A 15,475-nucleotide genomic window follows, 5' to 3' on the forward strand; every position below is an offset into this window, starting at 1 on the left:
TGCACAGAGGGATCCTTTGTGCGCTGCTACCTCCTAGTTGGCAGAAGAGCCCTGGGAAGGGGTGGGCAGGACAGGGCATTTTGCCCCCATGGATGGGCCAGCACGTATTTTATGATCTCATGAAACTGTGAACACAAATTTATTTTAAAATTGTGAGTTAAGCTGGAATCCAGGGTCTATCCCTGGGGCTTGTGTGTTCACATGCAGTATTTATAAAATAAATAAATAAAGAAATCATAAATATTTTGTCTGAAAGATCTTAGGCTTGCTACTGAAAAGATGAAAAGAAAACCTCTAAAGCATCAGCTCTGCAGTGCAGCCTTTTATGATGTGGAAAAGTGCTAGAATTCTATCTCACACTTGAAGCAGAGGGAGGGATTCTTTCTTGCTAACAATGTCTTATTTACTTGCTTGTTTATTAATTTTTGAAAAGATAAGAAATGAACATTTATTTCACACCTTCTAAATGCAGAATCTATGTTCTGAGCATTTATATGTGGTGGCTCATTTATTCCTCACAGAGACCTTGCTTATGTATTTTTAAAATGAGGCTATCAAGATCCTGAGAGAGTAACTTGATTCAAACTTCCCAGGTAGTAAGAAATGACAGCAAGATGGGAGATAAATATGACTGACTCCCAACTGATGTTATTTCCTCAACAACAGACTGAGAAACTCTATTTTCATTTTCTTTGTTTTTCATTCCTTCTTTAATCTCAGATCTCCCATCTAGAATCTTTCCTCCCATCTGAAATACCCCTTTAAAAAATGTCGTTTAATGAGGGTCTGTTTGTGACAAACTAGAGTTTTATTTAAATGTCTCCATTTCTCTTATTCTTAAAGGACATTTTCTTTAAGGCTAGAATTCTCAGATGACAGTTACTTTGGTTTAGCGTGTGGAAGTTATTCTACGTTGTAACCATTGAAAGGGAACTCTTTCTCTTTGGTTGCTTTTAAGAATATGTTAGCCTCTATTTTTCATGTCTCTTAAGCTCCCATATTTTTCTGAGTCTCTGTCTTTCTGGGCTGCATTTGGTTAATTTATTTTGACCTAGCTTCTAGTTCACTGCTTCTTTCTCAGGCTGTATCTACTATGCTATTAAGTCTGTCCACTGTGATTTCAGTTATTTAATTTTTATTTCTAAAAATTCTCTTGGGTCCATTTTTCTTCAAATCTTCTTGATTATTTCTCATTTTTGTTGTTGTTGTTGTTCCCTGTTCATATTTACCAGCACATCTTTAATTTCTTTAATTACATTATAGTCATTATTATAGTCAGAACCTGAATATCCCATTATCTGAAGACATGCCTGGCCAGTGAGTTCCTTCCTTTCTTGCCAGCTTATCAGTGCTTTTAGAAATATTGTTTTTTATCATTTATACAAGATTTTCAGTGGGAGGTTCCGTCTAAGTACTTAGCCTGCCGTAACGCGGGAAATAGAAGTCCAGCATATTTATTTAGTATTGACAAAACTAGGAGAGGGAAAAGCAGTGCAATGGGGGTCGGCCTTCTGGACCTAGAAGCCCACCCTGTACTGAAGGCTTCTGTGAGCGCCCCGAGCAGCTCGTGAGGTACCTCAGTGAGTAGCAGTCACGGCGTGGCTCACCCAGCGGAGGTTTGTTCTGTTCAGCACCCACCCACCGAGGACGTGATGCCAGAAGGAGCATGGACCAAACAAGAGGAGGAGATTTTCAGGAGTCGTTTTATCTCTGAGAGTTTCCAGGATGGATGTAGAGAGGACCACGGAGTCTAAGGCAGCCTCCACCTCTCCTCCGCCTTTGCCGCATCGAACCCCTCCATCCTCTTGATCCCACTTCTAAATAGCCTAGCATCCATTCACCTGTACCTACTCATCTGCCTCCGCCCTGGTCAGGACACACCAGCGTTTGTCTGGACTGTAATATTCCCCTAATGGGTCTCAGTGTATCCACTCCCCCTCCTCCCCATCCTAAATTCATTCCCACAAGGAGCCCAAGTCACCTTTTATTAATTAATTAATTAATTAATTTATGGCTGTGTTGGGTCTTCGTTTCTGTGCGAGGGCTTCCTCTAGTTGCGGCAAGCGGGGGCCACTCTTCATCGCGGTGCGCGGGCCTCTCACTATCGCGGCCTCTCTTGTTGCGGAGCACAGGCTCCAGACGCGCAGGCTCAGTAGTTGTGGCTCACGGACCTAGTTGCTCCGCGGCATGTGGGATCTTCCCAGATCAGGGCTCGAACCTGTGTCCCCTGCATTAGCAGGCAGATTCTCAACCACTGAGCCACCAGGGAAGCCCCCAAGTCACCTTTTAAAAATGCAAGTCAGATCCTGTCTCTTGCAGCCTTTAGGTGTGGCTTCAGTGATTTCTCACGGCTGTGTGGATGGAGTCCCAGGTCAGCATTAAAGCCAGAGATCTCATCCCAGAGAACAAAGCTTAACCCTGCCACTTCCCTGATACCAGAGGAAGGTGGGCCTGCATCTCCCTTAGGGGCCAGGAAAACATTTCCAGCGTCCCTCCCACGAAGCCCCTCTCCTGTCTCAGTGAGCAGAGGCAGGTCAGAAGCCCACCCCCGCCCCTCTCTGGCAAGGGCCTGCACTTGCTCTGACTGGATGGGGCCCTGAGCTGAGCAGAAGGTCGCCTATTACCCTGAGTGATGAACAAAATTGGCATCTTTTTGGAAAGGAGGAAGGGAAAAATGAGTGATATTAAGCAGGCAACCAGGGTCTGCTGCAAAGCCTGACCCAGACCACAGCTGGCAGTTGATTTCAGGGGTCCCAGGAGGAAAATTAAGAGACTTTCAGGGCTTTCTCTATCCTGAGATCTATAATGAGTTACTTGAAGCCAAACTGAAGACACCTTCCCTCTGTGTGTTCCGCTGGCAGGTCCTGCCCTGACCACAGCTGCCCTTCAGGAGACTGGCCTGGAGCCACAGACGGGCCACTGGGCTGCTTGTCAAGGGTGGGGCAGCGGCGACTTGCCACCTCGCCTCGTCAGCCCGGCCTGGGGCTCCACCTGGCACTCAGCGCGGCCACGGCTCTTACTACGGAGAGAGCTGCAGGAGGAGCCCCGGTGCAGCAGGACCCCGGAGACCGGGATCCAGAAGAAACCGCAGGAGAGACCAGTCAAGGTGAGCTGCCCCCACCCCTGCCCACCCCGGGTGTGTAGCTGGACACGAGGCTTCTCATGGTGAGAATCAGAGGCTCCTAGAGGCAGGTATGGTGGGAGCAGCCGCCTGCAGGAAGGCTGGGCCGAACGAGCAGAGGTTCGGAATGATGCCGCAGGAGACAGTATCTCTCATCTTCCGTAGCCCCTCTTAAAAACTGTTGGTCAGCTTACCAAAGTGGACTCCCAGACCACGTGGCGCTTGTGTTTTCCACGTGCCGGGTTTGTGGAGGGCTGCAGGAAAGGCTGACTGTCCCTCCAGGGCCTGCCTCTCTGAACAGAAAAAGCAAGTGGGTGAGAAGCCAACGTGAGAGCCTTCGATCAAGGGTGGCAGAGGAACGTCACGGACAGCAGTGGGCCTCCGCGGTGGGTGGGCGAGAAGTTTGAGTTCCAGGCCAGGAGCAGGGGTGACAGCTTCTAGAAGTTGTCTGCTAGCCTGACATTCTAGTTTCCCCAGTTCTTCAGCCAAAATGCAATACAGTAGAAGATGGAGTCCGGATGGCAGCGCAGTGGGGTTTAGTTACGGGTGACCGATGTAGCGTCCCCTGGGGGGTGAAGTCACGCCTATTTGGCCACTGTGATGTGTGTTGTTACGTTTTATGTGTCTGTCTTAAATCTTCAGATTGTCGACTCCTTGAGGGCAGTCACAGAATACTCTACTTCTCTTATATTCTTCACGAGGTCAGTACTCAGTAATTGCGTACTGTTTGATTGTTCGCTGTATACCTGTGCGATAAAACGTGATCAGTCAGGGCCTAGAATTTTCATTCATTGGGCAGAGTTGCCATCAGCACCTACTGAGGTGGGAGAATGTCAGGTGCCTTTGCCACTAGAGCTGGCCTGAGTGTATTCATTCCTTAGGGCTGCCCTAATGAGTGCCGCACACTGGGTGATTTAAAACAACAGAAATGTGTTGTCTCACGGTTCTGGAGGATGGAAGTCCAAAGGCAAGGTGTCGGCAGGGCCCTGCTCCCTCTCTGACCTGCAGGGGAAATCCTTCCTGGCCTCCTCCTTGTTCTGGCAGTTGGTTGGCAATCTTTAGCGTTTCTCGGCTTGCAGCCGCGTAATCCACGCTCTGCCAGCATTGTCACACGGTTTATCCCTGTGTGTCTCTGTCTTCACGTGACTGTCTTCTTCTGAGGACACCGGTCATATTGGGGTACCTTCTGAGGTCTTGGGATTTAGGACTTCACTGTGCCTTTTCTTGGAGATCGTAATTCAACCTGGAACACTAAGAGAGCTCTTTTCAGTGACAAGACTAGGACGTACACGGGGCCAGGGGTGAATAGTTACTGTGTCCCTTGGTGCGGGTGGAAGGCACAGGGAGATGAATCAGCGGGCCGTGTCCTCTGTTCTCTCGGCATCCTCCAGGGAACGTGGCTGGGCCCAGTGGAACACACATGACGCTCTAGCCAGTGGAGGGACGCCACGCTCCTATCGCTGCACCTTTTTTATAGGACAAGTCAGGGAGAGGCCTCAACAGAAGGGAGCAAACAGACCATCTGGGTTCCGGTCAGCCTTAACTGGGAGGAAGGTGGAGAAACCCAAGCTCCGAAGGGGGTGGAGAGTGGCACCCCCTTCTCCTGGGAGAACAGGAGCTCCTGGGCCCAACCAGCTCATTGCCAGGCAACCCAGAGGGGGTTCCAGATGCCAGATTTGAACAGCCTGCTGGTCTTCAGACCCAATACAACTTGGACCCCTTGCTGCCAACTTTCTGCCTCCCGTTCGGGACCCCTTAGTGCAGAGGTTGTAAAGCTGAGGCCAACAGGCCATGTGTAGCCTGTAGATGTGTGTTGTTCACAGTGGCTGGTGTTCACATTGTTTTTATATTATTTTTGGAGTAAGTGCTATATTCACATAGCTCAAAAATCAAATCATTATAGAAAGATATCTAGTGACCTCTTATACCAGCCTCCATCTGCCCGTCCTGCCCCCTCCCCAGTAACCATTTTTATTTGTTTCTTATACATCCTTCTAGAGTTTCTTATTGCAAAGAAGAAGCAGTACAAGTATACATTCTCCCTCCATCCCATTCTTTCTTACATAATTATAGTATACATACTATACACGCTGTTTTGCCTCACTTTTTTCGCTTCCTTGATCTTGGGGATCTTTCCCTATCAGTGAACCAAGAGCTTTCTCCTTCTTTTCCACAGGGGTGTAGTATTCCGTTATATGTATCGCTATGAACGTCCCTCTAAGGACCGCTGCATCCCATAGATGTTGTATGGTTGTGAGTGTTCTGTTGTATGGATGCACCGTCATTTATTCAACCAATCCCTGCTGATGGACACAAGCTGTTTATAGCTGTTTGGTGTTTATTACAAGTAACGTTGCAGTGAATAAAACTGTATTTCGTCCTGTACCTGAACACGTACAACATTTTAAAATTCGGAAATATCTTTGAATGATCAAAAGGGCTGGAAACACTGGGTTCTAATGACGGTATGTTGACAGCCGGTTGGATCGAGTGGCAGCTGTCTCTAAGGGTCCCTAACTGGGGACCAGCCTGCCCACATCCAACGTTTTCTCCACCCCCTCTCTGTCTCTTCCACTAAGGCTGAGCGTTGACTCTCACTGAGCACATGAGGGTGCTGCTTTTCTCATAGTAGATTAAGAAGGAAGGGAAATTGCTCTCGTCCTCATGTCTCTTCAAAGTGGAAAATGAAAGCCAGGGAGGCTGTCTTTTTCCAGAAGAAAGGGAAGGGCAGACGTCTACGTGGATGTGATTCTGCTTCACTTGCACCTGATGGGTTGGCCCCTGTGTGTTATCGTCTGAGCGCTTGAGCGCATCCTTGCCTTGCTAGGCCCCTGCCTTCTTCTCATCTCAGAGCAGGAGGGAAGGAACTCTGCTCGCTGGTCGCTTTTGCTCTGCTTGGAGAACTTTAGCTGCTCAGAGCCCAGCAGTAAAAACGAACAAGACAGTCAAGAGTACTGTTCGATGACATATATCATCGCACCAGCACCCCACGAGGACAAGGTATTCCTACTCCTGTTTTAGAGACAAGAAAACAGTAACGGAGTGAAGTCGCTCGGCCAAGGTTCATAACTTGTACATGGCAGACCTAGGATCTGAGCCAAGAATTTCAGGCTCTAGAACCTGTTGTTTTAGCCGATATATTATGCTGCCTCCAGAGTCTTAAAAAAGAGGCGTGGTTTACGGTTACACCTCTCACCTTTGTGACTGCTGTCAGTGGTGGCATGGTGAGGACGGTCGCGACAAAGAGAACACCTCTGAAAATGGGTGAGATGGCGACGCGCCGCGAAGAAGGCACATGAAGAGGATGCCGTCTTGTTCTCCTGACAAAGGCGATGGCTCATCCTTTGCGGTCTGTCACACTGTATAGAGAGGAATTGGCTTCATTGCCCCTGAGGGTCTTTTATACCCAAACATCTATGGAGCGCCTTCTGCATGCCAGGCCCTGTGCCAGGCGTGAGAGATGACACGGAAGAGCCACATCCTGGTCGGAGGGGCCGAGTGAGGACATGTGGACCGAAAGCTGCAGTGCCACCTGGTACCCGGATGTGTCAGGCTGGGTCCTGAATTTCTTGACAAGAGAAACAAATTCACCGTGGAGTAAGGAGGTGGGTGGTTTCCTGTCTTGGGTCCACCGTTGCCTGATGAAGGAAGGAAGCGGGGCCCGGAAGCGCAGGCTGTGAGTTAAGGTGTTGAGCCATCCTTCTGCCTGCAGCCTGGGGGGAGGCTGATGGTCCTACTCTCCCGAGGCCGTGGGCTCCTTGAGACGGCCTCGGCCGGGGGTCGAGAGGCGGCCGGAAGGAAGCCTCCTTTCCCCTCGCTGTCCTCCAGCTCAGCTTTTCTCGTTCCTGGTCATTTGTTGAGCAGGTGAGCTGGGCTTACCTCCCTGTGAGGCACTCACTCTCTTCACCAGTGAAGGACCAGCCTGGCCAGCCTGGGGGCGGGGATGGGGCCAGGAGGGCACAGTTCACAGGCCGCCGTATTGGACTTTTGAAATCACACCCCAGCAGAAGGATCTGCAGGCCGGGGCTTCTCGTCACTGGGACACGCCTTTCTTGGTTTTTTATAGTCACTGTTTATCTTTCATCTTGCCCAAGTTTGCAGCATCTGTCATCTCTGTGGTTATCTTAGAACAATGGGGTGGGGGGTTGCTTTCTATTTATTCTTTCTCGAGTGTGACGCTAACCACAACGGCCTACAGGCAGGGGGAGGGGGAGGGAGCCGGTGCCTCTTCAAACCCTGTGGTCCTCCGTGCAGCTGGGGCTGGTGGTGAAACTGACAAGACCAAGGCGGTAGATGTGCCCCAGTGACCCTGAGGGCCTGGGGGCATGTGGCCTGTGCTTCTGTGGACGAGCAAAGGGAGCGAGCTGCTTTCTGGGTACAAAGGAGAATTTGGAGTCCAGAGGGAATACAGACAACAGGCACTTCTAGGCCCACAGCTGTGTGGGCTTCTCTGTGCTGGCAGCTGGGTGGGCATTCAAGAGAAGAATCCTGTCCTTCTTGTCCTCAAGGAACTTAGTGACAAGGAGAGGAGATAAATAACAAGGATTTACTGTAGAGCCCGGGGAACTATATTCAATACCTTGTAATGGAAAAGAATCGAAGAAAAAAGAACATAGATATATGCATATATATGTATATGTATAACTGAATCCCTTTGCTATACACCTGAAACGATCACAATATTGTAAATCAAGTATACTTCAATTAGAAAAAAGAAAAAAGAGGAGCAAAATGTACAGCTGACCTGCCCTCTTGGGCCTGTTTCCTCATTGGAGAAATGAATGAGGGTGAACTTGGTGAGGATTCCTGATGGGGTCGGTGGAGCAGTGCCTCGCTGTGTTCCGTGAGTGGATGAATCACCTGGGGGTCTCCTTCTAAAAGAACATTCTGATGCAGTAGGTCTAGTCCAAGGCTGAAGAGCCTGCATTTCCAGCAGACTCCCAGGTGCTACTGCTGGGCCAAGGACCACAGTGCTTTGAGTGTTGAAGCCCCACAGGGCATTCTGGAAATCTGTGGGGTGGCTTTGAGCGGCCGTGTGACTAAGAGAGGCCCTTGGCATTGACTGGGTGCGGGTTAGGGATGCTCGTTGTGGTTGCATGGGCAAATCAACCCCATCAGTGAAGAATCGTCACCTGCCCTGCCAAACTCAATCCAACACAAAGAGAAATCAGTTAATACCTTTGACATAGTAGTGTGAAACATTTTCGAAGAAGTTATGCCCAAAGCCCAGTGATTTAGGAGCTGGTTGTTTTGGGACGAGAAGAGAAGCCTAAATGGAATAAAGGCAGAGTCCTGAGGTGATTGGATAATTTCCCCACTCCACGCGTTCTGTCTAGTTTAGAGCATTTCCAAACGTACATTTAACTGAAAAGGGTTTCAGTGCAATGTGGAGTTACTGCAAAGGCAAGGAAACCTTTGTAACAGGAGATTCGAGACTCCATCTAACAGACATGGACATAGGGCAGCACATTATTAAATTAGCAGGCACCTGAGATGCCACCATCGCAGTGAACTTCTTTATAGAAGCTGTTTTTGAAATAGTTTATATTCTACTGTATGTATATGTATAATCTAATCTATCTATCTATATACATATATATGGAGTTCAATGATAAGAAACCTCTTGCAAAATTTACATATTACAATGATTTCCTTTGGGGTTGCCTGTGTGTTTCACTCTGACTCTGATGTTCTCATTAGAGATCTACCAAACAACTTTTTCCAATCCATCTTCCTCTCCCCTCTCCCTAAAGGAAAAGGATGTTTCCAAGGCTTTTTTTTTTTTTTTTTAATTTATTTATTTATTTATTTATGGCTGTGTTGGGTCTTTGTTTCTGTGTGAGGGCTTTCTCTAGTTGTGGCAAGCGGGGGCCACTCCTCATCACGGTGTGCGGGCCTCTCACTATCGCGGCCTCTCTTGTTGCGGACCACAGGCTCCAGACGCGCAGGCTCAGTAATTGTGGCTCACGGGCCCAGTTGCTCCACGGTATGTGGGATCTTCCCAGACCAGGGCTCGAACCCGTGTCCCTGCATTGGCAGGCAGATTCTCAACCACTGTGCCACCAGGGAAGCCCTCCAAGGCTTTTTTAATGCTAAAGACTGAATATTGGGATTAACATATATACACTAATATGTATAAAATGGATAACTAATAAGAACCTGCTGTATAAAAAAAATAAATAAAATAAAATTCAAAAATTCAAAAAAAAAAAAAAAAAAAGACTGAATATGTGTGCCTACCCCCCTCCATGGGTGGAGTTTCCAGGTTAGAGACTTGTTTTCCATGATACTTTGTTCCATGTCTCAGCACGCTGAAGTATATTGCATCATACTTGTATATAAGGCTTAGCTCATTCACAAGAATAATTTACTTCTTTGTTTTCTCTATTTCCACACTTGTAATTTAATTTCGCAGTGAGGTGATTTCCTTCCTGTTATCAGATGCAGACAGGTAAACGGGTTTGTTATTTCTCATCCTAACGTGTTTTATTGTGTTGTCCTCTGCTCTTTTATTTCCTTGTGCTCCTTATATGGATTGTTTAGCCTAACCTTACCCATCACGAGTAGGTATAAGCATTGTCTGCCTCATTCTGGGTTCCAGAGCAGTCACGCATTAGTACTTCCTTACTGAAAAAGTTATTATTTTGTTATAAATGGCATTCCTTTTTCTCCTTCAGATTCCAGTTAGAGCTCAATGATGCATATGGGTCAACTGATTTATCTAGGAGTTTCATTTCTGGTGGCGAAGGGGGCATTTCCAAATATGTGTTATAAAAATGGGGTGTTGATTGGAGAGGGTGGGGCACCATCGGACGAAATGATCTCTGAGGTCTCTGACCTTCTTTGTGCAACATTGAAAAAACAATAGATGACAGGCAGTGTGATTTGTGAGTAAACTGAAAATCATGCTATCAGTGAAAGTTGGTGTCACCCATGATGTCTGCTTGGATGAGAGGCTGTGAGCCCTCGAGCCTGGGAAACTCTAAGAAACCAAACAATAAAACCTTGCTCCCCTCCCCGACCCCGCTCCTCACACTTTGACCGCACTCAGGATCATGTGAAACTGAATCTCTGGAGTGAGGCCCAAGCATCTGGAGTCTAAAACTGTCCCCAGATGATTCTAATGTACTGAGAGGTTCTGGTTGTCCCAACTACCAGAACCTATGAAAGTGAGCCTATCAGAAAAAGGTTTTTGCAGATGTCATTCAGCTACAGATCTCTGGGTGAGACCATCCCGATTATTCAGGTGGGCCCTAAATTCAATGGCAGGTGTCCTTATAAGAGGCACACGGAGGAGAGACCCAAAGAGGACAAGGCCGTGTGAAGACAGAGGCAGAGCCGCTAGTGATGGAACCACAAGCCAAGGGACACCGGGAGGCGCCAGAAGCCAGAAGAAGTAAGGAAAGGACTCTCCCTAGAGCCTTCGGAGGGAGCACGGCCCTGTGGACACCTTGATTTAGGACTTTCAGCTTCTAGAACTATGAGAGAATACATTTCTGTTGTTTTAAGATACCTAGTTGGGTATTTTTTTGCTTTTTTAACATCTTTATTGGAGTATAATTGCTTTACAATTGTTAGTTTCTGCTTTATAACAAAATGAATCAGCTATATATATACATATATCCCCATATCTCCTCCCTCTTGCGTCTCCCTCCCACCCTCCCTATCCCACCCCTCTGGGTGGTCACAAAGCACCGAGCTGATCTCCCTGTGCTATGCGGCTGCTTCCCACTAGCTATCTATTTTACATTTGGTAGTGTATATATGATACCCAGTTTTTGATCATTTGTTTCGGCAGCCCCAGGAAATGAATGCTCTGCCTATAGGATGGATAAAATTTGGTGAGATGGGGCTTCCCTGGTGGCACAGTGGTTAAGAATCCTCCTGCCAATGCAGGGGACATGGGTTCAATCCCTGGTCCGGGAAGATCCCACATGCTGCGGAGCAACTAAGCCCGTGCGCCACAGCTACTGCGCCTGCGCTCTAGAGCCTGCGAGCCACAACTACTGAGCCCACACGCTACAACTACTGAAGCCCGCGCGCCTAGAGCCCGTGCTCCGCAACAAGAGAAGCCACCGCAATGAGAAGCCCGCACACTGCAACGAAGACCCAACGCAGACAAAATTAAAATAAATAAAATAAATACATTTTTAAAAAAGAACCATTTAAAAAAAACTTGGTGAGATGGAGGGAGTAAAGGAGTTTTTCAGAAATGGAAGCAAAATGAATGAAATTGAGAAGGCACGGCTAGAGGTAGAACAGAGGCAGAGTGGCTACCACAGAGGGCTGTTCCTAAGACGAGTGGGAACTCCTGTACAGAGCCCCCCGATAGCACCCCGGAAGTTGACGGTGCCTTTCCGCTCCGTCTCTCCTGGCATATTTCAGGGACTTGCCTTTGCCACACCTCCTTAGGGCACAAAAGGCCCAGGAACCCGGGAAGTGAGTTTGAACTTCCTTCCACAAGCATGGGGGCTACCGAGGGACGCTGAGGAGGGAGCAGTGTGGCTTGGAAGTTTGAGGCCTGCCTGCCTGGCCTGGGGTTGCACGGCGCAACACTGGGTCCCTTCTGCTCTCCGCCCCTCCCTGCATTGGGGGTCGGGGGGACCTCTTTCCACGGCGGCTTCGTGAGTTTGAGTGAAGCATTTGTTTCCCAGCCCGGGAGCTCTGGGTGACTTCACCCACATCAGTGGGTGGATCTGCCGACGCCTTAGAAGTTGATCCCTTCTGCAGGCCCCTAAATAAAGCTCCATCACTTCTGATGAACCCCAGAGGGACCGTCCTCAGCCCACCGCACTGGAATGAGAGCAGCCAGCTTCCAAGCATGCACAATGCCAACTGTACTTTGTTAATAACCAGCCAGTTATCTTCTGGAGGCATCTCGTGGGCACTGTGTCGAAACCCAGACCCAAACCCTACTTTCTGCCAACAGAAGCAGGGGAAACGTTCTTTATGGAGCCTGGGAAACCAGAGTCCTCCCTGACTCTTTGGCCAGCCCAGCGGGAGCTGAGAGTGTTTGTCCTGGCACTCACTAATCACGTGACTGGATCGCGTGCGTGCATTTCCCAGGCATTGTTTTGAATAGCAGACTCAGAAAGGACCAGTAGCACGGAAGCAGAGAGGTCACCCTAAGAATGATTGCCTTAGGGGTGGAGGAGCGATTAAATGCTGCCTGGCAGGAGCTGTCTAGGGACTACCGTGCCCTGAACTGGGGGTGGGCAGGGGGGCCTGGGTGGGCTGCAGAGAGAAGCAGAAACGGGAGCAGCCACCCATCCGCCGTGTTGGGGATTCAGTGTCACCTGGTGTCCCAGATATGAAGGAAGGGCACAGGAACACCGTCATGTCATTTTGTGGCGATGAATGTCTTTAAAGAAAGCAGGTCACTTCCTCCATGGACACCCCGCTTTGACACTGTGAGGTCAGTGGCTTCTGTTTTAACGTCAAGGGCGAGGCTGCAGAATGCTGGGTGCAGGTCGGAAGGCAGCTGCTGACCTCGGGGAGCAATGTTGGGGTCCCCTGGATAGGATGCTCTGGTAGAGGTCATTCTGGGCATCCTCCTGCTTCCAGGAACCCCTGCCCGTTATGGGTTGTGAAAAAGAAGGGCATCTTCAAGTGAGCGTGATGCTGAAGTCAGGGACGGAGGACCACTGCCGCCGCTAAGCCTCCCGGGCGCTGAGCCGCCCCCTCCCGAGCCTTGCTCTCACTGTGATCCTGAGAGAGGGCACCAGTGAAGATGCTTCCAGTCAAGCAGCAGAGTATTCTGAACGCAGACACACAAACTGTTTCCAAACCTCCACCTCCGATGTCGTCCTATTTGCAAGAAAACCGGAGGGATTTTCCCGGGGTGGGTGGAGGACACCCACCGATCTGACACTAACTGGCCCCCTGAACTGTGGGGAGAAACCAGACCCCAGGGAGTCATGCCTCCCAGAGAATTCCTGCTGGGACGGGACGTCTAGGGCTGGCTGCCTTCCCACAGGTGGGGACAACCCGGAGAAGGGGCGGCCCCAAGACCAGCCACCGGTCCATTCAGTGGGCAGACACGGGGTGCGGCCTCGTGCTGGGCACTCAGGACAGGGCTGAGGATGCTTCTGGGAACGGGCCAAGCTGCCCTCGGGGAGCTCAGGTCCGGCAGGAGAGGGAGAGGTTGACTGATGCTACACATTGTTACGATGGGCTTACACGCTAGAGAGGGGTCGAGGTCCCTGAGAACCTACAACAGTAAACCTAGTCTGAGGGTCTTAAAGGGCATCTGCCCCTTTAAGATCTGCCCTATTTACAAATGGACCCTCCTCATTTACAGATGAGGAAACTGATGGGGGACGGGGGTGGGGGGGTACGGGGGGGTGGGGGGGGTGGGGAGGAAGTCGGTAAAGTTGACCTCTTTAGTCAGTGATCGAGATGGATGGGAAGCCACTTCTGGCTCCCAATTCTGCCTCCATCTCAGCCGGGGGAGTTCATGTCTGCTGTGGTCGGGGCCAGTTTGATGGACATTGTCAGGACAGTGTCGAGGTCCAGGAAGTCGTAAAGCCCTGAGGCGGATGGGGGAGTGGCAGGGGTGCCCGCAGCCCGGGCTGGCGAGGGGCTCTTTCCACAGGCCCTGTTTCTGAGAGGCGGGAGCTCTTCCAAGGGATGGGTGAGTCCCTGTGGAGCTATTTGTCTCTGAGTTGACATCAGAAATAACGAGCCTGCTTGGGAAGGCGCGGTCCCTGCTCAGGTGTCAGCACTGCCTTCAGGCTGCCCTCCAGCCTTTCCCTCCCCTCCCCTCCCGACTCTGAGCAGCTGGGCCAGCCCAGGTCACCACAGCCCCTCGCTGCTCTAGTCTCCTTGTTTCTACGAGGTTTCTGTTTGACTCCATCCTCCACACTGTCTTCAAACTGTCCTGGTTCTCTTACCCTTGGCTGTATGACCTCAGGCAGGTGACTTGACCTTTCTGAGCCTCGTGTGTAAACGAGGGCGGTCGACATCACACAAGGTTGTAAGTGGGATCAGTTAGGACAATGTCCTTGCACCCAGCACAGCGCCTGGCATGTATGAGCTGCCTTAAGTGCGTAAGTTTCTGCAACCCATAAGTCCTTATCACTGACGAAATAAAGAATAACCCCCCTTAGCATTCAACTCATCCAAGAAGCTTCTGTGGACTCCTGTTCTGTGCTAGTCATTGTGCTAATGCTATGGTTACAGAATGAGTGAGCCAGTATCCCTGACCCCCAGGAGCTAAAAATTTAGTGGGGGATAGATTTGAATAGAACCAAGTGTAACGCAGTGTGATGAGTGATGTATTAACAGCAAACACCAAGGGCGAGAGGAGCACAGAATAAGCAACTGAGTCCGTTTGGCCTGGCCTCCCAGGCTCCCAGGCCCCCAGTCCTGCCTCTCTCGACGTGAATGCCCAGGCATAGTCTTCTTGCTCTCGTTACCCCAAATCGGCCTCCCCCTGCTGCAGCCTGGTGGGCCATTTCATGCTGCCCCCTTTGCCTGGAATCTCCTCCCCTCGTTTCCTCCCTGCCCAATTCTCCCTATCCTGCAGGGCCCATGTATGTACCCCATCCTCTGCAAAGTCTTCACTTCTCACCAAATCACATTTATGTTTATCCTAAGAAGAAAGATCTGAGAATGTAGCAAACAGTAAAGAAGAGAAAAATATCACCCATAAACCCAATAAACAGAGATAATCACTAGTAACATTGGGGTATATTTCCTTCCCATCTTTTTTTTTTCAGTACACACTCACACACACACGCACGCACACACACTTATTACCTTGCCCCGTTCTACCTCACATTTTAGGTTGTCACGTGCATCTGTCTGCATTTGACGGTGAGCTTTCTGCGGGCCCAGATGACGTGTCACTCACTTTTTATCCCTGTCCCCTAACCCAGCGCCTTGCACTAGGGGCCTCTGTAAATGTTAGCCCACGAGAACTGCCGGGTGGATTCATTTGGCCTTGGGATGCAGCACATGATTATTCTGAGGAGGCAGATGTGCTGTCCTGGGCTTTGCTGGTTGGTTAAAACTCACGTGCGTTCCTCAAGCACCAGCCACTGCTGGCCCGTCAGGCGCTCTGCTGGGTGGCTGGGGAAGGGGATGAAAATCCGTAATGATTCAGCGGCTGAAACACGGGTGGGTGGTTAAGTGCGGTTTGCATCCCACATCGGGTTGAGTTGGAAGCAGCTCTACCCCTGCTATTTGATGGAGGTCCTTTTCTTGCATTAGAATGACACAGTTGATTCTGGCCAATCTTTCTTTATTCTTTCTGATCAAAAATAGTGTCGGCGTGTCACCCGGGAAGGTGAGAGTGAGATTTTTCTTCTCTGAGAAATCAGTTTTGGCTCTAAAATACCTTTGCGCAGATAA

General features: G+C 49.7%; 1 protein-coding gene across 8 annotated transcripts in view; it reads left to right on the plus strand.

Moving 5' to 3' along the window:
* The window catches only part of CRACR2A (calcium release activated channel regulator 2A), a 164,045-nt gene that overhangs the window by 52,180 nt on the left and 96,390 nt on the right, over positions 1 to 15,475 (plus strand). For 7 of the 8 annotated variants that reach the window (XM_082421106.1, XM_082421105.1, XM_082421111.1 and 4 more), the window contains one exon: positions 2,862 to 3,106. The exons of the other annotated variant lie outside the window; for it this stretch is intronic. The gene's annotated coding sequence lies outside the window, so the exon portion shown is untranslated. The remainder of the gene's footprint in view (positions 1 to 2,861; positions 3,107 to 15,475) is intronic. 8 annotated transcript variants of the gene reach the window in all.

This window comes from Balaenoptera physalus (assembly GCF_965194825.1).
Source record: "Balaenoptera physalus genome assembly, chromosome: 13".
NCBI classification, from domain to species: domain Eukaryota; kingdom Metazoa; phylum Chordata; class Mammalia; order Artiodactyla; family Balaenopteridae; genus Balaenoptera; species Balaenoptera physalus.